This window comes from Anabrus simplex, chromosome 12 (assembly GCF_040414725.1).
Source record: "Anabrus simplex isolate iqAnaSimp1 chromosome 12, ASM4041472v1, whole genome shotgun sequence".
Taxonomy (NCBI): domain Eukaryota; kingdom Metazoa; phylum Arthropoda; class Insecta; order Orthoptera; family Tettigoniidae; genus Anabrus; species Anabrus simplex.
Window position 1 is genome coordinate 61,822,281 of NC_090276.1, and position 25,215 is coordinate 61,847,495.

At 41.9% G+C, this 25,215-nt stretch overlaps 1 protein-coding gene across 1 annotated transcript in view; it reads left to right on the forward strand.

Moving 5' to 3' along the window:
• The first annotated feature begins 5,784 nt into the window (after positions 1–5,784).
• Positions 5,785–25,215, forward strand: part of LOC136884055 (proton-coupled amino acid transporter-like protein CG1139) — a 224,130-nt gene continuing 204,699 nt past the window's right edge. Inside the window, exon 1 of the mRNA XM_067156079.2 lies at positions 5,785–5,902. The gene's annotated coding sequence lies outside the window, so the exon portion shown is untranslated. The remainder of the gene's footprint in view (positions 5,903–25,215) is intronic.

Here is a 25,215-nt window from a genome sequence, read left to right on the forward strand (position 1 = left end):
GAAGGGGTAGGCAAGGAAGAGGGAAGGAAGCGGCCGTGGCCTTAAGTTAGGTACCATCCCGGCATTCGCCTGGAGGAGAAGTGGGAAACCACGGAAAACCACTTCCAGGATGGCTGAGGTGGGAATCGAACCCACCTCTACTCAGTTGACCTCCCGAGGCTGAGTGAACCCCGTTCCAGCCCTCGTACCACTTTTCAAATTTCGTGGTAGAGCCGGGAATCGAACCCGGGCCTCCGGGGGTGGCAGCTAATCACGCTAACCACTACACCACAGAGGCGGACTATTAATTAATCAATCAATTAATAAAACAACTAAGAAAAATCCCCTCTCTCAGTCACGGATAACCACCAATTTGCGAAAGAGTTTCATGAATGAGTTGAATAAATAAATAAATAAATAAATAAATAAATCACACATTTCAATTAATTAATTAATTAATTAATAAAACAACTAAGAAAGATTCTCTCTACCAGTCACCGATAATCAACAATTTGGGAGAGAGTTTCATGAATGACTTGAATTAATTAATTAATTAATTAGTCACTTATTCCAATTAATTAATAAAAACTAAGAAAAATCCTCTCTCCTAGTCACGGATAACCAGCAGCTTGGGAGAGAGTTTCATGAATGACATGAATTTATGAATGAATGAATGAATGAATAAATCAATTAATTAGTCACTTATTTCAACTAATTAAATAATTAATCAAACAAGTAAGTAACATTCTCTCTCTTAGTACGGATAACCACCAACTTGGGAGAGAATTTCATGAATGACTTGAATTAATGAATGAATTAATTAATTAATTAGTCACTTCAATTAATTATTTAATTAATTAAACAACTAAGAAAAATTCTGTCTCCCAGTCACGGATAACTACCAACTTGGCAGAGAGCTTCATGAATGATTTGAATGGATGAATGAATGAATTAATTAGTTATTTATAAATATAATACTAATTATTAGCTAGCCCTGAAATATAGAGATAACCTGTCTGTCTCTTGCTCCAAGACCCTGGATTTGTTTTCCGCCCAATTGTTTTACGTCGCACCGACACAGATAGGTCTTATGACGGCGATGGGATAGAAAAGGGCCACGAGTTGAAAGGTAGCGCCGTTACCCTAATTAAGGTACCGTCCCAGCATTTACCTGGTGAAAATTGAAAACCGTCTTTAGGGTTGCCGATACTGAGGTTCCAAATCACTAGCTCCCGAATGCAAGCTCACAGCTGCGCGACCCTAACCGCACGGCCAACTCGCTCGGTGTCAAGGACTGAGGAGTAAGAACATGGTTTTCACACTTGATACGAGATTTTCTCAAGCTCTTAGTTACAGGAAGAAATCGCACAGTGAGAAGATGTCGCTACTGACCAAGTGTACATGAATGAAAATCTAAATTTTGACAGGGTCAGTCATTAATATCGCTTTTGATACACAATCTGAAGAAAGCACTTTGTCATGGTCATATAAAGGACATATAGTATTGTATCGAATTTCTTAAATTTGTCTTATCAGCCCTTTTAAGGGCCACATACTCTTCACTCGGCTAATGAAGCTCTTTCTATATGCTATTGCCTGTACTTCCTTATACGCAGAGCCCCGCACGGATGCGGATTTATCCCCGGATATCGGCCAAGTTAGTGTCTTGGCGGATACAAACTCTATGGCAGTGGGAATAATTTTGCTGATCATTTCTAAATAATGACGTTTATTGATTTTCACTCAGGTATAATCTTATTTTTGCTTGTGGTTAGGCGACCCTTGACACTCGTATGGGAGAATGGTGATACATAAAGAGCCTTGAGATCATAAAGCCGTAAATATGACCTAACCCTAACTGGCTCCTGCCCGCAATTAATGGAAGGAAAGAACAAAGTTCAATACGGCGGTAGTTGTCGCAAGAGAAAATCCTTCATAAACCTGAGATCAATCCGTTTCAATACCTTGGGTGTTTATACTGTAGTTAAATATTTACAATATCCGGTGATAACCATTTTGCGGGTGCGGATATTATTTTGTATATCCCGACAGGGCTCTCTTATACGTCCCCTTGGCAAGCGGTAGCGCGGCATCCCGCATGGCCCTGAGCTGATAAGGCGCGTCTGCAATGGTTGCCATGGTTACAATGATGTCGGCAATTTGCTTACGCTAATTCCAGATAAGCCAAAAAACAAATCCATGCTAAAAGACGCCTTACAGAGGCACTTGAACGAATTCCTGTGTTTAATTTTAAGAACATTACTAGCGGTGTTGGATATCCATCGAGGTCATTGCTAACCTAGCCTTTGTCTCCTCATTCCGAGAATCCTCCTACCATTGTTCCCACCTGTTTGTATCAACGATCATTCTCGATAGTTTCTAACTTTTATAAGATACCTGAATACACCCAGGTTCCTCTCCTGTACAGCAAAGTTGATCTGAAAACAGACCGGTGTAAAAAATACTTTTGTCCGGTAGCTGACTTCCTTCTTATGGAATACTGTTGATTGCAACTGCGAGCTCATTGCATTAGCTTTACTGCACCCTGATTCAGTCTCACTTACTAGATTACCATCCTGAGACAACATACATTCTTTGAAAATCCACAGCCTGTTTCCAGTCATTCGACCGGGTCAGGAATGGAATGCATGAAGCCCCCATCTAATGGCGAGGATAGGAATTGTGGCAGCTGCCGAGACCTGTCGCTCTCTTATGGAGCAATGATTAATGAATGACAGACGAAATGATATGATATATTGGAGAGTGTTGCTAGAATGAAATATGACAGAGAAAACCGGAGTACCCGGAGAAAAACCTGTCCCGCCTCCGCTTAGTCCAGCACAAATCTCACATGGAGTGACCGAGATTTGAACCATGGAACCCTGCGGTGAGAGGCCGGCGCGCTGCCGCCTGAGCCACGAAGGCTTAGGACAACCCACATTCTAATTACTTGAAATTACCTGTTCCAGCTTTCTATTCCCAATCTGACATTCAATTCTCTTATGTTTCTTACCTACTGACAGGTGATTATTATTATTATTATTATTATTATTATTATTATTATTATTATTATTATTATTATTATTATTATTATTATTATTATTTAGTTTCATCCTCCTTGGGACACGTCGAATCAATTATTTCTCTGTGTGTTGTTCTTTCTTATGTATGTTCAGTCCGTCAGCGATTCCGCTGGTGGGATTCTCAACAGCTCTGCCATCAGCTGTCATAGATGGCCTAGGCATCACTGAAGAGGCTTACTAGGGAAATGAGGAGTGAGGTAGTTTCCCGTTACTTTCCTCACTGTTCTTTCTTAGTGCCCAGTATTTCTTCATTCTTTCTGATCTTCGTTTCCTCTCGTTTCCTCTTGGAACCTTATATTTTCGTCTTTAGTTATGACTTGATTCGATCGGATAGTGATTTTCTGTAATTTTTAATTCTACTAGGTCTTTTTAAGTTTCTTTAAACCAGTTAGGTTTTGTTTTGCGGTTACGGAAGAAGTGTTTGGTTAATCTATTAGAGTTCATTCTCAGAAAATGACCGTAATAATTTATCCTTCTTTTTCGCATAGTATCTGAGAGTTGTTCAATTTTTTTGTAGAGTATTTCATTCTTGATGTATGTTATTTTATTATCCTCAAATTTTGGTCCTATGACCTTTCCTAAAATGGTCCTTTCTTTAAGCTCGATTTTCTCTATCTGGCCTTTAAAACTCCTGTTTGGTGTTTGTGCTGCGTATCGTGCTTCTGGTTTAATCCCTATCTTACGATGTTTAAATTTGGATCCTCTTGAAAGGGGTGCAGGCTCCGTGGTGTAGGGGTAGCGTGCCTGCCTCTTACCCGGAGGTCCCGGGTTCGATTCCCGACCAGGTCAGGGATTTTTACCTGGACCTGAGGGCTGGTTCGAGGTCCACTCAGCCTACGTGATTAGAATTGAGGAGCTATCTGCCGGTGAGATAGCGGCCCCGGTCTAGGAAGCCAAGAATAACGGCCGAGAGGATTCGTCGTGCTGACCACACGACACCTCGTAGTCTGCAGGCCTTCGAGCTGAGCAGCGGTCGCTTGGTAGCCCAAGTCCCTTCAAGGGCTGTAGTGCCATGGGGTTTGGTTTTTTTTTAAAAGGGATTTGTTCTTGGATATATCTTTTGTTAGTTGAAAAGCCAGTTCAAGTTAATTTTTCCTGGATACCATTCCTTTGCATTCCGCAGCATTCCAACTAATCCATTCTCCGAGATATTTGAATAATTCTTATTTCAATCTTTTGTCGTTGTTGTTGTTGTTGTTTCATCAAAGGGAATGTGAAGACCTAATCTAGCTGCTTGTTTCTCTAGTTCAAGAATTTGCTGCCTTGCTTCCTCCACTGTTTCAGCAAACAAGGCCATATCATTGCAAAAGTAATACAATTGATTTTAAACTTCTTCATTTTGCAACCCAGTGTAAGAATCCACTCTACTGGGCGAGTTGGCCGTGCGGTTAGGGGCAGGCGGCTGTGAGCTTCGATCTGGGAGATAGTGAGTTCGAATCCCACTGTCGGCAACCCTGAAGATGGTTTTCCGTGGTTTCCTATTTTCACACCAGGCTGTACTTTAATTAAGGCCATGGCCGCTTCCTTCCAACTTCTAGGCTTTTCCTTTCCCATCGTTGCCATAAGATCTATCTGTGTCAATGCGACGTAAAGCCACTAGCATAAAAAAAATGCACTCTTTATATTTTGGTTACATTCGCTAACTACTTTCTCAAGCGTACAGTCGAACAACAACGGTGAGAGCCCATCCCTCTGTCGTACTCCCATTCTTATTTCGAAGGAATCTGATAGTTCACCCATGAATTTAACTTTCGAAAACGTATTTGTGATAGTCGGTTTTATGATATAAGTTGTTTTCTGATCCAAAACCATTTCCTCCAGGACATAATAATAATAATAATAATAATAATAATAATAATAATAATAATAATAATAATAATAATAATAATAATAGCCGCCTCTATGGTATTGCTCTTTCTCGTGATTAGCTGCCACTTTAGGAAGCCCGGGGTTCGATTCCCGGCTCTGCCACAACATTTGAAAAGTAGTACGAGGGCTGGAACGGGGTCCATTCATCCATGGGAGGTCAACTGACTAGAAGGGAGTTCGATTCCCTCCTCAGCTATCCTCGAAATGGCTTTCCGCGGTTTCCCACTTCCCTTCCAGGCAAATGCCGGGATGGTAGCTAACTTAAGGTCACGGCCGCTTCCTTCCTTTTCCTTGTCTATCCCTTCCAACCTTCCCATGCCCCTACAAGACCCCTATTCAGCATAGCAGGTGAGGCCGCCTGGGCGAGGTACTGGTCCTCCTTCGCTTTTGTATCCCCCGACCCAAAGAAGTCTCACGCTCCAGGACATTACCCTGGAGGGTAAACGGATTAAAGAAGGAAGGAAGAAAGAAAGAAAGAAAGAAAGAAAGAAAGAAAGAAAGAAAGAAAGAAAGAAAGAAAGAAAGAAAGAATTATTCTTATTACTACTAAAATACAAAAAATGAATGTTATGTTTTCTTAACCGATCTAATTGTGCTAAAGAAAAGGTTTGAACCACCGGTAGCAGGTGAGGAGTACCGTAATTTGAAAGGGAAAGTGGTTGGGTTGTGGAGGACCTTGACATAGTATCTCCTCCATCAAGGCGAGAAGGTAACACATGTTTGACACACACTATTTCGCCGAAGTGGAACCCCTCCATGTAACCACGTGCTTAGGTTTACTTCCCCCCTCCCCTTTCACTGCAACTCTCCCACCTGACGTGAGTCCTGCGGACGGTACAACAGCCTGGCTAGCCGCCCGCTAACACAACAGTGATCTTCTGCAGGTCGTAACGTTTGTTTGTCCGAGTGCTTTGTGACCCAACACGACGGAGCCGGCTGTGGTACCTGTTACGGGACGCTTTGGAGTCGAGGTAAGACCCGTTATCTCATTATAGCATCGACAACCTGTGTCTCATTGCAGGCAGCGCAATTGGTGAAATTAAATCGTTTCTCTTTTGGAACTCATTTAATGCGAAGAAGAGGTTGATTACGTTCTGTATAATACTTGTATTATTTTGCCCGTTCACTTCCGTTTCTTTCGGATTCAGCTTAATTTTTGTTCCTCTGTCAACTTCAATAAGTCAGTCAATAACCACTGATCTGCATTTAAGGCTGTTGCCCAGGAGGTAGATTCCTTATTAGTTCTCTATCTAGTTTCTTAGTGAAAATGAAAAATCCACAGCATGTTTTCAGTCATTCGGCCGGGTCAGGAATGGAATGAATGAAGCCCCATATAGCGGCGAGGATAGAAAATGTGCCGGCTGCCGAAACCTTTCGCACTCCACTGGGGCAATGATTAATGACCGACAGATGAAATGAAATGATAGTGGAGAGTGTTGGCTGGAATGAAAGATGACAGGGAAAATCGGAGTTCCAGGAGAAAAACCTGTCCGGCCTCCGCTTTGTCTAGCACAAATCTCACATGGAGTGACCGGGATTTGAGCCACGGTATCGAACGGTGAGGGTCCGGCGCGCTGCCGCCTGAGCCACGGAGGTTTCCACCTAGTTTCTTAGTAATTAAATAAAAAAATTTGCTGGCGAGTGGTGACATAGCATGGGCCTGCATTACCTGTGATAAGTACCACCATGCGAGAAACACCATGGGTCTGGGTTGGTTGCGAGGGGGCTCTTGCGTGAGGAACACCATGGGTCTGTGTTGGTTGCGAGTGGGGCCCTTGTGTGAGGAACAACATGGGCCTGTGTTCCCTGGGAGTGAGGCCCTTGTGTAAGGAACACCATGGGTCTGTGTTCCCTGGGAGTGAGGCCCTTGTGTAAGGAACACCATGGGTCTGTGTTCCCTGGGAGTGAGGCCCTTGTGTGAGGAACACCATGGGTCTGTGTTCCCTGGGAGTGAGGCCCATGTGTGAGGAACACCATGGGTCTATGTTCCCTGCGAGTGGTGGCCATGTGTGAAGAACACCATTGGTCTGTGTTCCCTGGGAGTGAGGCCCTTGTGTGAGGAAGAACATGGGTCTATGTTCCCTGCGAGTGTTGCCCATGTGTGAAGAACACCATTGGTCTGTGTTCCCTGGGAGTGAGGCCCTTGTGTGAGGAACACCATGGGTCTATGTTCCCTGCGAGTGGTGGCCATGTGTGAAGAACACCATTGGTCTGTGTTCCCTGGGAGTGAGGCCCTTGTGTGAGGAAGAACATGGGTCTATGTTCCCTGCGAGTGTTGCCCATGTGTGAAGAACACCATGGGTCTGTGTTCCCTGGGAGTGAGACTCTTGTGTGAGGAAGAACATGGGTCTGTGTTGCCTGCGAGTGGTACTATTATGTGTGACATACCATGGGTCTGCATCACCTGTGATAAGTACCACCATGCGAGGAACACCATGAGTCTACGCTAGAGGGGCCGGTTACTTGGATTTTGGACCCATTTTTATATAACAAGCATCACCTCAGAAGAGAAGGCATTGGATCTAAATCCACTGATTGTTTTGGATTCACGGTCATTTTTTCATCATCATTCCTTTTATATTTTATTCAGTGCATACATTTTGAAGTTATCGTTTCATTTCATTTCATTGCACATCGTACCATTAGAGGTCGATGAGCTAGCTGTTCGGCCTCTTTAAACAACAAATATCATCATCAAATTAAAAATTAACAGCAAGAACTTGGTGGGTTTTAACTCTAGCAGCCTCAAACTATCAAACATATTATTTACAAACTAAAGAAGAATAGCTTCCAGAGAATACTAAAACAAAGATAAAGGTAGTGTGAACTTAATCACGCTCACCTAATAAAGAGGTATAAGAAATATAAGTTGACTTATATCAGCACCAGTAGCGTAGCCAGGACCGACCGATAGGGGGTGTTATAGTTACATAATGATGATAGAACATAAGAAAGGTGTTTGTATGTGTGTGGTGCGCGCATGCAGGAGTGTCGTAAAGACGCTGATACAAGTAAATTATATTGATATTCAGATTGCAGTACACTAGTTTTCTAAAAACAGTTTTGGCAAATCCGCCCACCCGTTCTACTGGACCGTTATGCATCATTTTTGTTTTATTTTCTCCAGAATTACCTGCGGGTGAATCATGAGCCATTGATAGGTCTCCAAGTTCAGCCAACTTTGAGTAAACATAAAATCAAACCATTACATGGTCACTCTAATAATTGCAGGCGAAGGCTTACCCTAACTCGCAATACATTCTGTACTTAGCAGGTTGCTAGGCGACTAACACTTTCATTAATATTCTGATATGATTTTCATCCTTAGTAATGTCATTACAAGTAACCATGTTTGATTACTACCTGTCAAGCCTGATCAGGGAAGAATACTATTCCCAGCTAGATACTCTTTGATTCTCTAACGTTTCCCAACTTCCAAATAATTTGCTGCTGAGATTTTTTTTAAAAAAGTCTACGTACAAACAGACCCCATTACGACATACGCCTTAGACATTATCTGGGAACATCTATCGAAGGATAAACTAGCTACACTAGAAAGAGTGGAGACCATGTTTCTTAAAAAATGTTCTCTGCCTCACATAAACCGCTCCTTCGAGACTAACCTACGAACTTATAAGAGAACCGTTCTATATAGAACTGCGATTAAAAATACGAAGCTTTGCATCAAGGAGTGCAAGACAAAAAGCGAATATATGGATGGAGTTTTATCAAACAGGCGGCATGACGACGTCAGAATGGATGAATTCTGACTAGAAACTGCGGCATACCATAACGCACTTCTTATTAAATGTTCATAAAACCATTGAAAAGGGCAGACAAAACAATGTGACTACGACAGGCATATCAAGACGAGTTATCTGACCTATTTATAACGAATGCTACAGAGCAACACGATTCCTCTAGTCTTACATTAAAATACAGAACAAGAACAAAATAATCGAGGTGAATAGTTTTACCGTGGATAGTATGTTCAGATCTAGAATCAAACTTTCGAGGCTTCTTAGAAGATAGATTCAAGAGATGTGTTGGTTTTACAATTATGTCTCTGTGAATGTTCAAAAGAGCCAAACTATTGACTCGACTTTCACTTGTTTATTGTCAGTTTGTGTTTATTTTATTTTGTCAAATTTCCCCTGTAAACCCACTCCTCTTGGCTACGTCCCTGATCAGCACAACCCCTGTCTGTATTGGCCAAGAGTCATTTCTTGTACTACTCAGGTGGTCTATACAATGAGGTGCATAGGATTAATTTCCTCACACTGCTGAAGGGGCACCAACAATGTACAATGTTCTTGGAAACTCATCTCATGTCTAAATCAATCAATCAATCAATCAATCAATCAATCAATCAATCAATCAATCAATCAATCAATCAATCAATCAATCAATCAATCAATCAATCAATCAATCAATCAATCAATCAATCAATCAATCAATCCTGATTTGCATTTAGGGCAGTCACCCAGGTGGCAGATTCCCTATCTGTTGTTTTCCTAGCCTTTTCTTAAATGATTGCCAAGAAATTGGAAATTTATTGAACATCTCCCTTGGTAAGTTATTCCAGTCCCTAACTCCCGTTCCTATATACGAATATTTGCCCCAATTTGTCCTCTTGAATTCCAACTTTATCTTCATATTGTGATCTTTCCTACTTTTAAAGACGCCACTGAAACTTATTCTTCTACTAATGTCATTCTACGCCATCTCTCCACTGACAGCTCGGAACCTACCACTTAGTCCAGCAGCTCTTCCCCTTTCTCCCAAGTCTTCCCAGTCCAAACTTTGCAACAATATTTTGTAATGCTACTCGTTTGTCGGAAATAACCCAGAACAAGTCGAGCTGCTTTTGTTTGGATTTTTTCTAGTTCTTGAATCAAGTAATCCAAGTGAAGGTCCCATACACTAGAACCTATTCTAGTTGGGGGCCTTACTAGAGACTTTTATGCCCTCTCCTTTACATCCTTACTACAACTTCTAAGTACCCTCATAATCATGTGCAAAGATCTGTACCCTTTCTTTACAATCCCATTTATGTGATTACCCCAATGACGTATAGGTGGGCAAGTTAGAAGCCAGGCTTTGAACGCCGCATGTGAAAAAAGAACCAAGCTGAATAATAGGCAGGTGCGATGATTTTTCTAAGTAAGCTCATATTTCCCTTATCAATTTCGTACAAATGTGTCTCAATAATAATAATTTGTCATCGCACCACTGGTGTGATGCAGCCCTTCGCGCCAGCTGCTGTATTTCAATACCGCGAATGCTTCACCACCTGCCGGATATCAGATTGAGTACTTTTTATTTATGTATTTGTTTATTTACTGCGCACTGTAGGATTTATAATCGTAATTACAGTGGCAGCTGTTAGTTGTGTTTATTTTTCGATCAGTTTTTGAATCAGTCTAAACTGTTCTAATATATTTACAATGAGAAAGAAACAATATTTCATATCTAATCTAATTTAATCTTTACAAGAAGGAGTAAAATTAAAAATTAAAAACGTAATTTCATACCTAAACTATTATTTTCTTCTAGTTCTTTCTTTCTTTCTTTCTTTCTTTCTTCTTTCTTAATCAGTTTACCCTCCAGGGTCGGTTTCTGCCTCGGACTCAGCGAGGAATCCCACATCTGCCGCCTCAAGGGCAGTGTCCCGGAGCCTGAGACTTTGGGACTGAGGGATAAAACTGGGAAGGAGGGCCAGTACCTCACCCAGGTGGCCTCGAATGTTATGGTGAACAGGGGCCTTGTGGAGGGATGGGAAGATTGAAAGAGGAAAAAAAACGGCTGTGGCCTTAAGTTAGATACCATTCCGGCATTTTCCTGGAGGAGAAGTAGGAAACCACGGAAAACCACTTCCAGGATGGCTGAGGTGGGAATCGAACCCACCTCTACTCAGTTGACCTCCCGAGGCTGAGTGGACCCGTTACAGCCCTCGTACCACTTTTCTAATTTCGTGGCAGTGCCGGGAATCGAACCCGGTCCTGCGGGGGTGGCACCTAATGACGCTAATCACTACATCACAAAGGCGGACTTGTTCTAGTTCTAACACTTATAATTACATTCAGTAGCGGCGATTAGGGGGGGCAGTCGCCCCCTCTACTTTGTGGAGAAAACTTTGCATTTGTATTCCATTTTAGCTGGATGAAAAAAGGAATTATAGGAATTATTAAAACAAGAAATTTGTACAAGCCCTGTTGTTTTATCAGCTAATTAATTAATAACGAAATTATTAACGGAAATACTCAACAAAGTCGTTCACGCGGTTAAGCGATTTGTATAGCGCCAGTGGAGACTTTTTATGTGCTGTGAGGAAGGGTACGCGCGCATTCGTTAGTCTGGCAGTCTCTTTAGTGTCTGTTAGTTTTTTAAAAAGTTTTTAGTCAAATACTAAATGATTTTTAATTATATAATCACGCCGTACATCTATTTAATTGTAATACATGTGTAATATTGTTCCCCTCGTGAAAGTTTTATTGTACACTATTGAATCAAAATCTCAAATAAATATCATCAACACAGTTAAGTTGTTAGGCTGAGAATCTTTACCTCTCTGTCGAAATTCCATTTAGTAGCTTTCTTTTCCAGTTTTAATGTATAACGTACCGGTATATACAACCCCCCCCCCCGCTATATCCACAAACTCGGGTACTTTGTTGTCTTTACATTTTTTGCCCCCTACTTCTAATTCCCAATCGCCGCTACTGATTACATTTATGGGACAGGGCTTAATGTAGAATGTTGAAGTTCTTGTTGTGGTTCAAATCAGCATTACACGTTATTTCGAGAGTTTTCACGGTGATGGTGAATTGTTGTAAAACCAGGTCTGGAGGTCCACAGAAGTCTACAGAATTATTTTAATTCTAACCAAGCAGCGAGAACTGTAACTCACTATTATTTATTTATTTATTTATTTATTTATTTATTTATTTATTTATTTATTTATTTATTTATTTATTTATTTATTTATTTATTCTCTTGTTTTGTTGAGGACCCTTGGACCACATGGTTCCTAACTCTGGTGAGCTTTCTTCTTAGTCCACTATTCCTTCATCTTTGTACTGTGGGTTGCGTTCCTCTCCCGAGTCCACTTCACTCCCACTCCACGGACTCAGTGACTGGAGAGTGTAGGATGTTCTGATCATCGTTCTAAATTTATCGCTGGGATCAATTTCTTAAAAATTCTAGGGTTTTTCGAACCAGTTTCGTTCATTTAGCATTTGTCCTCATCTCTCTAGAAATGGCGTTAAAGATTCTTGAGGTCAGTCTCTTGTTGTTGCTTCTGACTATGAGGAGTGAGGTAGTTTCCCGTTGTTTTCCTTACTGAACCAGAAGTTGCTATTACATATCAGTTTACCAAGCCCAATGAAATGCAAGCACCAACCGATCCTATGAGTGATATTTTCACACCGTTTCTAACAGGGACTGGTACTACTAGCATCCTTCATACCTCTGTCACTTTCATGTTGTCAAACCCTAGGTTAAGACTGAGACAGATCAATGATCTAGCCCACACCAGAAGACAGAGTGCACTGTAAACACTAGGTTCCGCCAGCAGAGGCATATTATCGAATTATTATTATTATTATTATTATTATTATTATTATTATTATTATTATTATTATTATTAGTTTTACAGCGTTATGTCCATCTGTGGAACGCGCAAGAACTTATTTAGGTGGTGTTGATTTTTTTCTTCAAAAATCTTTTCATCTGGGCACTACAAATTTTCCTGCGTTTTTCAATCCATGATTTATCGGTCCTGGTATTCATTTTCTTATCACAATGACGGTCGTTGACTGCTTGTTTGAACACGAGTCGATGTTGAACACTTTCCTGTGGGATGCCAATTTCCATTTCACTGAGCCACTTGTTTTTGACTTTTATTGAGGGAGCAAGGATGAGAGTCCTTTTGGTGAGCCTGCCATTGTTCATTCTGAGAATGTGGCCATAGAACTATAATCCCCTTTTCCTGATAGTGTCAGTGATTATTATTATTATTATTATTATTATTATTATTATTATTATTATTATTATTATTATGTGCGTATGGACCCAGTGGATCACGCAAAGCTCTAACGATTCTGTTTTCTGAGTTGCCAAACAGCTCTCATCCTTTCTCCGTGGATCCTTTTTCGTTCTTCTGTCCACTTTGCTCCAGTCTTCTTTTTCACTTCGTTCTCTGGTTGCACTTTCCATCCATTAATTTTTTTCCTATAAAGGTTTCTGTCCGCGGTGTCATTTGGGTTTATCTGGGCTTTTTCCAGATCCTTCTTCACTTCTAGTACCCATGGAATATTTTTTAGATGTTCTATGTAAGTGAGAATCTTGTGTGTCAGTCTACTTGCCGGCAATCTGTGGACGTGCCCATAGAATTTCAGACGTCTTTTGCGGATGTCTGCTGCAATGTTGGAATGCTCTTCTGTCTCTTTGCGTGACCTCAGTCTATATCCATCTTCTGTTTTTCGGGGGCCGAGAATTTTCCTTAGGATTCTTCTTTCTTCTTTTAAAATGTTTTCTAGCTCACCTTTCCCGTTTAGTGTAAGGGTCTCGCTGGCATATAAGACTTCGGGCTTTATTACTGTATTATAGTGTCTGATCTTTGCATGGCGGGACAAGCATTCTTTATTGTATATGTTGTGAACCATACCGTAGGCTTTCCGAAATTTTTGTAGGCGAATTTTCTGGGCAGCCTTCTCGCCTCCCGTTGGTTCAAGTATTATTATTGAAAATGAAAACCTACAACCTGTTTTCCAGTCTTTGACCGGGTCAGGGATGTAATGAATGAACCATATAGGCTATTATTACAATGGGGTCGCCACTCCCAAGGTGATATTAATGACTGATAAATGCTACGAAATGATAATGGAGAGTGTTGTTGGAATGCAAGATGACAGGGAAAACCGGAGTACCCGGAGAAAAACCTGTCCCGCCTCCGCTTTGTCCAGCACAAATCTCACATGGAGTAACCGGGATTTGAACCACGGTATCCAGCGGTGAGAGGCCGACGCGCTGCCGTCTGAGCCACGGAGGCTCCATTATTATTATTATTATTATTATTATTATTATTATTATTATTATTATTATTATTATTATTATTGATTCCTTCATTAGCTGATGTCGTTGCCCTGTTCTTCTCCAGAAATCTCTTGATCTTCTCGCTGTGGCTTTTCTTGCGATCTTCTGATCAGGTTTTGTTGGTGGTCGTGTTTGAATGATGTTTAAAGCGGTGATTGTTGACTCATTTTCTGAACTTAGATCTGTCTAACACAATGTCATCTGTGATGCCTATTTCCTGAAGATCTTTTCCAACTTCGAGCAGCCAGTTGGTTTTTACTTTCATTGATAGGGCAAGGTTCAGAATTCTTTTGCTCAATCTCTGATTACTCATTCTGAGAATACTTCCGTAAAATTTCAAACTTCTTTTCTTAAATGTGTCTGAGATTTTCTTTGAGTGTTGGTACAAGTCACGAGATATCCTTATCATCCAGATTCGCCCACTACCAGGTTAGTCCAAAAATGTTCCTTACGATTTTTCTTTCTTGCTTTTCTACGTATTTAATCAACGATCTGCCCCCAATGATCCAGTATTTCAGGCTTGATTACAGTATTGTATTGTTTTAATTTTTCATTTCGGGATATATACTTTTTATTATATCTGTTCCAAACGAGTCGGTATGCTCTTTATAGTTTAGAGATCCTTTCTTTGTTTTCTTCACGATTCGGTCCTGAAGGTTGAATGACTTCTCCCAGGTATTTGAATTATATTATTTATATTATTATTAACTTATTTAGGGTCTCTGCTCGCCAAGACATTTGCTGCCCAAACAGGCGGGCTGTAGGTCACGCAGTGAGCATCAAGACATTTCCAGTCGTATTGTTTTAACTTTGGTGACCGCGTTGGTCTCGGTTTCACAAGGCTGATAGAACTCCGCTCCAGCCCTCAGAAAATCCTTGGACTGTGAAAGAATCGAACCCTGGGGCTACCCGTAGGCCGCGGAGCAGGCATGAGAATATCAACCGTGACGTAAAGCTGCAAGCTTACTTTTTTATTCTTTTTCTCCATTATTGTCTTTTCAAACCTACAGTGAGAGCCCACGGATAACAAGTTCAAGGTTGACCGATGCTGGGATCTGAACTCGCTTTGCTCCCACAGAAGGCAGCGTTGAAACCTTCTGACGTACACAGTTCTGCTCGGATTCGACGAATTGCTTTCACTCCAACGACACCGTTTTATTTATTTATTTATTTATTTATTTATTTATTTATTTATTTATTTCATACTCTTAACGAATTTGACTTCTTTCCAAACTCAAAAAAATTTTAGGAACTGACACTTCACTCTTCAACAGCTACTTTCCGTACACTTATATTTTTTTAAATGTCTGCAGTTGGTTTAACTCCGATTCACTTACCAACAGCTTCTCTGATTAGTTCAAATTTCCTCTTGAGTATTGATTTTCTGTGACTAGTTCAAAATCATACTGGAACCGCTTAAAAATAATTTATAATGCAATATTTAATCAAAACCTGAGAAAATGCGATATACTATCAAAAAAGCAACTTTTCATCTATATCTTTTAAATTACTAAAAACAGGTATTTTCAGTTCGTCCGGCCGTTCTACTGGACGGATTTGCTTCAGTGTTTCTTCATTCTCTCCGGAATGACCTGCCGGTGAATCATCAGGCACTGAAATGAAAAATGAAATCGCGTATGGAATTTAGTGCCGGGAGTGTCAGAGGCCCGTAAGCGACCTGCGCGTCGTGATGAGGATGAAATGATGATGAAGACGACACATACACCCAGCCCCCGTGCCAGCCCCATGCCGGGAATCGAACCCAGACCCTGAGACCAAAGGCCAGCAAGCTAACCATTTAGCCATGGAGCCGGATATCCGGCACTGATAGGTCTCTACGTTCAGTCAAGTTTTGAGTAATCCTAAAGTCCAATCACCACTAGCCCGCAGTACATTTTGTACGTAGCGGGTTGCATATGATTAAGGAGCAATATCTTCATGTATACACATCGACCAAGGTAAACGATTAAAAACGACAGACGACCATAGGCAAATATGCAATTTTAACCAAACTTGGTACACATATGACTTAATACTATCTAGATAAAAATACTGTGAGAGTGAGACATCCCTAGCACCCCTTGAGGTGGGGGCGGGGAGGGAGTGACATGTAAGAATAATCGATAACGACCTGTATTAGTGTTGATTCTATAGTTTTCGGGGTCACTGTAATTAGTAGTCACACTCTGGATGTCGTTTGAGTACATGTACAGCCTTCATCGACATGGGATGTGAGAAGGGGTGAAAAAAGAAATGTCCAAAATAACCGAGATTATGGATGTATATTCCAGCATAGCTCTCAACCGAACTTGGTATACATATTATTTACTATCTGGAAAAAAGACTGTGGGGGTGAGACATCTCTAGCACCTCCATGGTTGGGAGTTGGAAGTGAGTGACCTGATATAGATGTTGATTCCCATAGGGAACCTGAAACATGTGTCCCGAATGAGTAAATTTATAATAACGATATAGTTGGTCCGTTCTGATGATGATGATGATGCTTGTTGTTTTAAGGGGCCTAACAGTGCAGGTCATCGGCCCCTTGGTCCGTTATTGGACATTATAAATTTTCCAGCTAACTCATTCCTAGTTGCCAGCGTTTCGCTTCAGTGTGTTAAGTTGGGCTCATCAGTTGGTAAATAGCACACCTACCAAGACGCATGGCTAGTGCATACCGTGGAGGCCACTGCGTAGGCTACTTGGAGCCACCGGCAGTGCCAATGCACTATGAGAGACTTTGTCTAATTTTCAAAAATGATATATCATCTGATGGCCAGGCAGGCATCATATTTCAGTACCTCAAATTACGTTCATAAAACCAGTCACATATGCGTCCAGCCCGATGAACTTTGCTAGGACCCAATCCATTATCCGAAAAACACTCCCAAAACATCACAGACCTACCTCCGGCTTGAACCTGACCTTGCACACATCCAGGATGAAATGCTTCATTCGGCCGTCGGTGCACTTGACGGCGTGCGTCACTGGAATACAGGCAAAGCGTGATTCATCAGACCACATTACGTTCTGCCAGTGAGCTACTGCCCACGTTCGATAAAGACGCGTACCTTTATGTGTCTGTGTGAGCAGTGGCCTCTTGCGAGGTGATCGACTCCAAATGTTCATTGCATGTAGTTCCCGCGGTAATGCTCTCTGGCTAACAGGTTGGGATTGATCTTCATTCAGTGACTGCAGCAATTCCTGTCGGGTTTGGAAGAGATTTTGACGTGAAACTTTCTCCGGAACCTAGCACAGTTTTGCTGACCACAATTTGTTTCGTGGCCACGTGTAGTACACTACTGCTTGTAGACGCGTCCAACAGTCTGCTGCGAAACAGCAATTCCAGCAACTTCACGCACGTATCGCCATGGGCACTGCCAAATACGATTGCGCCTTTTTGCAACTCTGTCAAATCCTTGAGCCTACTCGTGTTGACGTACACTGTCCGTTTGAGCGAGGGCTCGTTCGCTGCGCCATCTGTACAGGCTTAACGATCCATCTGAGGTGACTAATTTTTTTGTCAGGTGAGCTTACAAGCAGAAACACGTAATGCTTCAACACCGAACATCAGGCATTAAAGTAGGTCAAGTCCACAAGTGTGACGGAGATCGCACCGTGATTAAATGGCCATATGAGTTAACAGGAGAACGGCAGTAAGAAAATACACTTTAATGGATTTCGCGAACTGTGATATCCAGTTCTAGACCTGATACCAAGACCTCTCTTGAAATACTTCTCCTCTGGCATTATCCGTGGATGATGGTTGAACGCATTGACATACCTGAGGCCATTTCGTAGTACTTTAGGAGGTCTTACAAGAGAGAGGACCAGAAGAATTGGCCGTGCAGTTGGCGGCGCACAGCTGTGAGCTTGCATCCGGGAGATAGTGGGTTCGAACCTCACTGACGGCAGCCCTAAAGATGGTTTTCAGTGGTTTCCCATTTTCACACATGTAGGCCTACCTTAATTAAGGCCACGGCCGCTTCCTTCCCACTCCTAGGCCTTTGCTATCCCATCGTCGCCATAAGACCTGTCTGTGTCGGTGGGACAGAAAGGAAGTTGTAAAATAAGGGAGGGATGATGTGCCTCCTGTTTAGCCGGGGCGGTGCGTGGTGTTGTTGCATTGTTGCACAACTCCCAATAATTTTACACTTCATCTGTCGTCTTTTCTTCTAATTTTTTAGTTTAATAAACCTAACATATATTCTAAAATATGTTAAAATCAACCGTAAATGAGGAACAATCAATCAAAATTTATAATGTCCACCTCTGGACAAAATTGAATTTGATGCAGTTTCAGGAAGTATTTTTCATGCCCTACATGTTCCCAGCATTCAGTTATCAAAACATTTAAACCAGATCAAAACGTAGATTGTCCGAAAAGCAAATTAACTTTCTAACATCCTCAATAAATTCTTGATCTCCTACAACATGCCATCTAATTCAGTGTCTCAATAAGAAAGTAAGTGTGAAAACTCCCTGATATTTTATTGAATACTTAAGGAGCTATCCGTTTTTCGCTACTTCTGAAAAACGTGCATTAATAGACATTAGACATTACACGTTTATTATTCGATGTACTGATGCTTGGTAATGGACCAATAGACGCTGCTGGCTTCGAATCAAACTCAGGGGGTTTTGCTTCCTACGGCAACTTCCAGGCGGACAGCGCGGGGCAGTGTAGTTCCAGCAGGGACGAGCGTAAGGCTACGTCCACACTTGCGTGATTTCACGCTGAGTTACTGCGTGAAATCACGGCTCGAAAATGATCAGCACTAACTTGCAGGAGACCGGGCACACTCAGCATGATTTCTCGCCGCGGGCGCGTCTTCAAATTCTCCCGACGTCCATTTTGTTTGCGTATTTTCCCGTTCAGTGCCCGGAAACACTTGCGGGAAGAAGACGCTGGGGTATTGTGTGTGTTTTTTTAATACTGCTTGTGGTCGATCTGCTTTCCTTTTTCCTTCCGCAGCAATATATTCTCTTGTGCTTCTTTTATTGATAGCATTTTTTTTAACAAACGGAAAAGCGTTTGAAATTAAGTCACGGACATTCTGCAGTATTTAAACAATGTCTTTTAGTTTATTTAGGGGCTGCCTGGCCGAGGCGGTAAAGGCGTGCTCGGTTCGCCCGGAAGGACGTGGGTTCGAATCCCCGTCAGGAAGTCGTAAAATTTAAGAAACGAGATTTCCACTTCCGGAGGTGCTTATGGCCCTGAGGTTCACTCAACCTACACCAAAAATGAGTACCAGGTTAATTCCTGGGGGCAAAGGCGGCCGGGCGTAGAGCTAACCACTCTACCCCATCACGTGCCGAGGTTAACAATGGTGGAAGCCTTTACCTTCCACTCCTCCAAGGGCCTTCATGGCCTGTACGGAGGTGACTTTGCTTTGTTTTGCTTTGCTTTTAGTTTATTTTGTCGGAGCACAAACCGTCCACTTGATGACCTGTCACTTGTCATAGGATGGATCCAATATTTTCTTTGACGACGACGAACAACCAACGCAGGACATAACGCAACAACTGAGATTTTATTTAACGCAGTTCCGTCTATATGCAGAGCAATGGCGATGGTTTGCTACTCCACAATATACAACAAACCGACATAGAGTCCTCCCTATATTTGAGACAGCTGGAGTAATGGCTCCGGTTTCCCCTCTGGGGTCAGCCGCCCTCAGCCTTCGACGTGTTGCCAACCACTAGCCCGCCCTTGGCCCTACATTTTTCAACAGACCATAAATCCAAGTTTTGGTTCTGGTTACTGATTGGTTTTAAGCAATCACATGCTCACGCATGCGCGCTACTGAACACTTGGACTTCGCGTTATTCATTGCAACGTATTTTAAATCTGTATCTCACGCGATCTGTATTATTATTATTGTCATATTCAAAGAGTTATTTATTTAATTTTTATCCTAGTTACTCGACAGTAGATATACGAGCATGATACTACAGAAATCAATAGCGTAGCCAGGATCGACCGGGGGGCGTATATTTACAAACTGAAGATAGTACATAATGAAAGTGTTTGTGAGTGTCTTCATAAGGACATTGATACAACGTATTGATATTCAGATTGCAGTAGACTACACAGAATCTTACATTAAAATACAGAGCAAGAACAATACGAGCAAGGTCTAGAGTTTTACTGTGAAGAGTATGTTCAAATTACAATCTAAAATCCAAATTTCGAGGCTTCTTAGAAAACAGGTTCAAAAGATCTATTGGTTTTTCCATTATGTCTCCGTGAATGTTCAAAACTGCCACTTGTTTATTGGCAGTTTCCGTGTATTTTAGTTTCTACTGTACAACTTCCATTGGGGGGGGGGGTCTAACCCTCAGAATCTCCCTATTGGCTATGTCTCTGGTTAGAGATATGAGCCACTATAGAACAGGATAGACCGGGCGAGTTGGCCGTGCGCGTAGAGGCGCGCGGCTGTGAGCTTGAATCCGGGAGATAGTAGGTTCGAATCCCACTATCGGCAGCCCTGAAGATGGTTTTCCGTGGTTTCCCACTTTCACACCAGGCAAATGCTGGGGCTGTATCTTAATTAAGGCCACGGCCGCTTCCTTCCAACTCCTAGGCCTTTCCTATCCCATCGTCGCCATAAGACCTATCTGTGTCGGTGCGACGTAAAGCCCCTAGCAAAAAAAAGAACAGGATAGAGGCATCTAGACTTACATAGATGGTATGGACACATGAAGAGAATGGCAGAGGAAAGGATACCCAGGAGGATGCACAAACGACCAAGATGACCAAGGGACAAGTGGATAAAAGGAACGGAAGAGAGTGTACAGAGAAGAGATGACTGGACAAGAGTGAAATGGGAAAAGTGGTGGGAAGACAAGAGGAGATGGAGAGGCTTATGTTCCAAGCAGACCTGGCCAACAGCTGGAAACTGCATATAATGATGATGACGACATAAATAATTTTTTTTGTTATTTCCTTTACGTCGCACCGACACAGATGTGTCTTACGGCGACGATGGGATAGGAAAGGCCTAGGAATTGGAAGAAAGCGGCCGTGGCCTTAATTAAGGTACAGCCCCGGCATTTTCCTGGTGTGAAAATGGGAAACCATGGAAAACCACATTCAGGGCTGCCGACAGTGGGGCTCGAACCCACTGTCTCCCGATTACTGGATACTGGCCGCACATAAGCGACTGCAGCTATCGAGCTCGGTTATAAATAAATTTAAAAGAAGATCTTCCAGAAACACAGCTATTTCGGATTGATTTTCTAAACATTATGCTACCGGGCGAGTTGGCCGTACGGTCAAGGGCACGCGGCTGTGAGCTTGCATCCGGGAGATGATGGGTTCGAATCCCACTGTCGGCAGCCCTGAAGATCGTTTTCCGTGGTTTCCCATTTTCACGCCAGACAAATGTTGGGGCGTACCTTAAATAAGGCCACGGCCGCTTCCTTCCTAGGCCTATCCCATCGTCGCCATAAGACCTATCTTTGTCGGTGCGACGTAAGGCAAATAGCAAGAAACATTAACATTATGCTACCATTAAACTCTTTTGTCTAGATCACAGGTACTCGTCTCGCGGGCGGGCAGGCGATGAGCGCTCGCTCCTCAATCACACTGACGTTGTGGTTGCGTCACAAGCCGTGAAGTTCTCCCAGTCACCCTCAATCACTGTGGCTATACCCGAGTTTGAAATGCAAGCAGAAAATAATGAAAGAAAGCGAACAGAAATACACGTCATTTTCAACTTACTTTGTAAAAAAAGTGTCTTTCATGTTCATTACATTTGATGTATTTTGACCGGATACAATGACGAGTTAGGGCTACAGCCTCAATTTTTTTTGTAATGTACGTAATGACCTACAATTTTCACTATTACATTTTAAGAGGTACTTCAGAAGCATGTCTAATATAACACGATGGGCCGATGACCTCGATGTTAGGCCCCTTTAAACAACAAGCAACAAGCAATATAACACGAGCTCAAAGTGATAAGGCTGGCTCGTGGTTGCTTGAGTGTAAGTTATCTGATTAACTCACCAACAATCCAAGCATGTTTACCGGGAATAACATCAGGTAGGTTATTTATTTGAAGGCATACTGTACATATATTTGGCAGATACATTTACATTTTTGTTATAATTTAATGTCCTCACGCGTGATTAAACTCCTTCGCCACGTCTGATAAGTTTTTAAAGAGTATTTTAAGAAAATCAGTGAACGGGGAAAGTTACACAACAACACTGTGCAAAATCAAGCAATATACTTGTTGAATTATGTAGATATATTAATTTTTGCTGTATGAATAACACGATTTAAAAAAATGAAAATACTGTCATGTCCATCCAAGAAATTGTAAATCGTAGCTTGTACGCTTAAACTCGATACTTCGTAAATTGTAACACACACACACAAAAAAAAATAGTATATGTGCCAGTTTTCTTTAAATGTATAAATGTAAGAAAAATAAAACTGGCTATTTATATCTAGAGTAGTATAAATCAAACCGGAATATCTTGAAAAGGTCGTTTTTTTGTTTTTTGTTTTTGCGATTTTAGCGTTTCTTTTAAGTACTGTAGCCCAATTAGCATTTCGCTGAGCAGTGGGGAATAACTTCGTGATGACAAGTGAACGTCACTGCTCCCTTTCCTGCAAAGTGTGTTCGCTTCACTGTGACGTATGCTGCCAGCATTTACGTCACGCCAGCCCGGCCCCACTGGGCTAGCCTGGAAGGGAGCCCAGCTGAGAGCACCTTTGGCCTAGAGACTTCAATGCGTGGTTATGCACAAAGCATTTGAATCGAAAACAAATGACCATTTGAAATGTTCAAGAAATCACCTAAATGAACAGAGATTCTGAGATATTGGGTGCTTCTTTTACATTCTTCTTTGACTCTGATAATGCAGCCTTTAGCTTATTTAAGAATTAATCCTGTTTAAGCAATACACTGAGCTATGCAAAATATTTTTCACTACTCATTCGAAGTATATTCAGAATATTTTACTTCTTTACTGGCTACGAAAAGAATGTTCTGCAGTAGGATATTCTTCCTACGGACGCGACAATGATTTTTATTTTCACATTTCATTAATTTAAGTAGGGATTTAGCGGAGAACTGTGCATATGTGCGTTTTCCTTATAAAACCAGTAGTAATATGATTTCTACCTTCTAGAGGTGAGGGATGGAGAAGACTAAAATTGAAAGGAGCGTTTTGACAGATAGGGCTCGATGGAGGAGCATTGAACGGTGTTGCCACATTCCTGCATCCCTTCGCTTTCGGCTCACTTGTTCGTTCGTTCAGCCCGCCGAGTTCTCTTGTACGTAACTCAGAACTGAGAGGTTAGGCAACTCCAAGTAACACGAGCCGGCCAGCAAGCTTATCTCCATGGCAACCGCAGTGAGTCCGCCCATGTTTCCATGGCAACCGTACTCCCTTCTCCCCACCCAGGCAGGCAGTAAACTGACCTACCTGTAAGAACTGTCTTCAATACTTGTAATGTTGAAAACAATTCTTAGCAGACAAAGTACGGGTCCCCAAACAAAAAAACAAAAAAGATGTAAAATTGAGCAATTTCCACAATTGTGCCGGAAGTTCTAGGCCCGAAAAGGTTTCAAATTGTGAGTCGTGGATAGCTCTGTCAAAATAAAAAAAATTGAAAATCACTTCCGGCCTAAATGCAGTTCCGAAAAAAAGCCAGCCTAATATCGCTTGTTTCTTTACTCGTTTTTTTTTTAATCCTAGCGAAATTTACTTATTTATATAATTCTTTCTCCTTGGTTCAATACCCTCAGGCATTTTTTGATTTTTGGAAAATGTCGACACCTAATGTAGTTATAAGGGCTTAAGTGAAACTCTGCATTGACTCATATTAACGCTCGTAGTGATAGAAAAAGGCAAATTGCTAATCTAATCGACCGAATAACGATGATTAAGAAAAGGATTGTAATTTTTAGGAATAAATAAGAAATATATTATCATACTCTAGTATATTTTATTTACGTAGAATCCGTAGCTCTTATCCCTAGGATGTTTTCAACATTGAGTTGCTTGCCTTGAAAGGCTACAACTGTGGATTATGTTTTTCAATTTGCTTTACGTCGCACCGACACAGATAGGTTTTATGGCGACGACGGGATAGGAAAGGCGTAGGAGTTGGAAGGAAGCGGCCGTGGCCTTAGATAAGGTACAGCCCCAGCATTTACCTAGTCTGAAAATTGGAAACTACGGAAAACCATCTTCAGGGCTGCCGACAGTGGGGCTCGATATTTCAATACTACGACTGTAACTCTCAGATGGGTTTACAACTTGGAGAGTGGGGGTGGGCGTGAGGGAGCTGGCGACCATGGACTTGTAGCTGAGTCCAGTATTCTTTTTACTTATGCCATTTCTCTCACTGTCATTTTTGCTACTCAGTTAACTTACCTTTCGGCAACTTTTCTTCCCTGCCAGCACCGAAGGTATTAAGTCTGCGAAGCCTAGAGTGTCTTTCAATTTCAAACATTTCATAACCCTTCCCGTTCTTTAGCCGATACCTTCATTGTCCTCTTCTGTTTAGAGTTAGGAGTGGATAGTTACACCACTGAGGAGTAGATCTGGTGGTGGTGATTACTGTTTTAATAGGAAGTACATCAGGGCAACCATCCTGTCTTTACACTAACCAGAAGAATGTTCTAAGGATAAGAGTATCGCTAAAAGGTATCAAATTTCTCAGAAGCCTCCGTGGCTCAGGCGGCAGCGCGCCGGCCTCTCACCGCTGGGTTCCGTGGTTCAAATCCCGGTCACTCCATGTGAGATTTGTGCTGGACAAAGCGGAGGTGGGACAGGTTTTGCTCCGGGTACTCCAGTTTTCCCTGTCATCTATCATTCCAGCGCCACTCTCCAATATCATTTAATTAATCATTCATTAATCATTGCCCCAGAGGAGTGCGGCAGGCTTCGGCAGCCGGCACAATTCCTATCCTCGCCGCTAGATGGGGCTTCATTCATTCCATTCCTGACCCGGTCAAATGACTGGAAACAGGCTATGGATTTTCATTTTGATCAAATTTCCCTTTGTGAAACTCACATGGTCATAAATATGTCTTCAATAAATGAACCTCAAATCGATGGAGATAAAAAATCATTTGCATCTAACGAATCGTCTTCGGGACTCATCTGTGTGGAAATTGGAGTCATTGCGCGTGAGGTATTCATACTTCCATAGCTCGCAGAC